The sequence below is a fragment of the Limulus polyphemus genome, unplaced genomic scaffold (genome assembly GCF_000517525.1).
Source record: "Limulus polyphemus unplaced genomic scaffold, Limulus_polyphemus-2.1.2 Scaffold1120, whole genome shotgun sequence".
In the NCBI taxonomy this organism is placed as follows: Eukaryota; Metazoa; Arthropoda; class Merostomata; order Xiphosura; family Limulidae; genus Limulus; species Limulus polyphemus.
The window spans coordinates 271,248-273,873 of NW_013666730.1; the positions used below are offsets into that span (position 1 = coordinate 271,248).

Sequence of the window (2,626 nt, forward strand, 5' to 3'; positions counted from 1 at the left end):
AAAATTGATCAGCCTGTTGAATCTAAAACACTCTGTGGAAATTGATTAGACTAAAATAATCTATAAAAATTGATCAGCCTGTTGAATCTAAAACACTCTGTGGAAATTGATTAGACTAAAATAATCTATAAAAATTGATCAGCCTGTTGAATCTAAAACACTCTGTGGAAATTGATTAGACTAAAATAATCTATAAAAATTGATCAGCCTGTTGAACCTAAAAGGGTGTATGAAAATTGACCAGTCTGTGTAATCTAAAACGGTGTATGGAAATTGACCAGTCTGTGTAACCTAAAACGGTGTATGAAAATTGACCAGTCTGTTGAATCTAAAACGGTGTATGGAAACTGATCAGTCTGTTGAATCTAAACGGTGTATGGAAATTGATCAGTCTGTTGAATCTAAAACGGTGTATGGAAATTGACCAGTCCGTGTAATCTAAACGGTGTATGGAAATTGATCAGTCTGTTGAATCTAAAACGGTGTATGGAAATTGATCAGTCTGTTGAATTTAAAACGGTGTATGGAAATTGACCGGTCTGTGTCATCTAAAACGGTGTATGGAAATTGATCAGTCTGTTGAATCTAAAACGGTGTATGGAAATTAATTAGTCTGTTGAATCTAAAACGGTATCTGAAAATTGATCAGTGTGTTGAATCTAAAACGGTGTATGGATATTAACTAGTCTGTTGAATCTAAAACGGTGTATGGAAATTGACCAGCCTGTTGAATCTAAAACGGTGTATGGAAATTAATTAGTCGGCTGAATTTATAACACTGTATAAAATATTTAGGAAAAACTTAAGAAGCGAGATTCGCTGATTAGTTCTTCAGAACATCACACGTTGACATAATTCGAAAGCACTTATATAAAGGACGTACTCTTCATAACTTAAAGTCTACTGCGAAGAAAATATAAACCATACGAGGTACCATTCTGGGTTTACAACAATTATAAATTTGAAAAAAACTCATTATGTAAAAATATCAACGCCCAGCCTATATAGTAATGTTGTACGAAGTTAATGCGAAAATAATTACAGTTATGTCCCAGGAATTTGGATTTTACAATACAAACTAATATTACTGTATTTCTTTTTTTTTTTGCACAAATACTCAGGCACTTGGAGTTAACCGTGTGTACAGCTACGCATGCGTATATAAAGCTTTTCCAGTGAAATATGTTTTTTAATCTTCAGTAACTCATTTATGGATGCATGGTTTAACCTAAGGATAATTTGACAATGTCTGACTCGGTGGGTAATCTGTTGAGCCTAAACTTCTGCATTATTGGATGATAGAAAAGTCAAACACCTTAGTTTTTGTATTTTTTTGCCATCTGAGATGGGTTTTTTTTTCCATATTGTAGATATACATATATATATATATGTTTCTCAGCATTTCCTGAGCCAAGTAGCGGTGAGAAGTTTTGAATATTTTTTGTTAGCGTTCCATTTCGCGTAATACAAGCGTACATGTCATCCATGAATACTTCGATTCGCTGACGTTTCACGCCACTCCTACTCCACACCTCACCGCCATATGGACAATTTAGTAAGAATGTAATGTTCACTTTGGGCATTTTTTCACGATTCTCTGGGTTATAACAAGCACTTCTCATAAAAGCTGAAGAATAACGTGAAGCTTTCAGATATGCTTCTTCATCACTGATGGTCATAAAAACAGTGCTAGGTTTTTCTTAAAAAAAACAAACCCAAAAAACTTGTTCGTTATCCTTATACGTGAAATATTTATACTTATCTTGTCAGCTGGCAATGATGGATTTCTAAGGCACCAAATTGAGCCTAATATCTGTTAAATTATATTTATTAGAACATAACTCCGTTCTTGCTTATCGAAAAAAACAACGAAAAATATTGAAATGAGGGACAAATTTTACCTGAAAAAAAAAAAAAGGAAAAAGAGAAACACTTCAAAAAATATTTTTTCTCGTTCATGTTGGAGTTAAAGGGTACGTTGGAGTAATATAAAATATGTAACTTTAAAAAATGTGATAGTTTAGGAAAATAAGTAATTTTGATTTGCACGTTATATTATCAAAATGATTGGCACTGTTATGTATCACTTGAATAATGGCTGCTGAAGTTAATCTGACAAAAATATCAAGAGGTCAGATTATAACGTTTGAGTACAGTTTACGACACATATTTTGAGTCCTTGCGTGCAGCTGTATTCTTATAGCCACCATGATAATATACATTTTGTTTTCTTGGTTTCAGCTCATTTCACGATATTATAGGTTTAGATGTATACTTCTGAAGTGACAAAAAACAAGTTGGACGCCAGTGATTGGCTATCATAGTGATTCCAAAACAAGAAGGCGTGGCAAGTATATTTTTTGCCTAATAGGAAGAAACAAAGAAAATTAATTTAAATACTTATTCAGGAGAATTACTCGCTAAACATCAGGTACTCGTGAAAACTTATATGTCCTTATATAACTGCATGTTTCCATATTAGGATAGCAATCCTTCAAACAATTAAATATATGATAAAGTAACATAGTATGATGTTTCAAGGAAGGAAAATTTTGTTTGTTTGTTTTTGAATTTCGCGCAAAGCTACACGAGGGCCATCTGAGCTAGCCGTCCCTAATTTAGCAGT

At 33.1% G+C, this 2,626-nt stretch overlaps 1 protein-coding gene across 2 annotated transcripts in view; it reads right to left on the reverse strand.

The window, feature by feature from the left end:
* Window positions 1–2,626, reverse strand: part of LOC111086467 — a 34,759-nt gene that overhangs the window by 20,490 nt on the left and 11,643 nt on the right. The gene's annotated exons all lie outside the window — the stretch shown is intronic.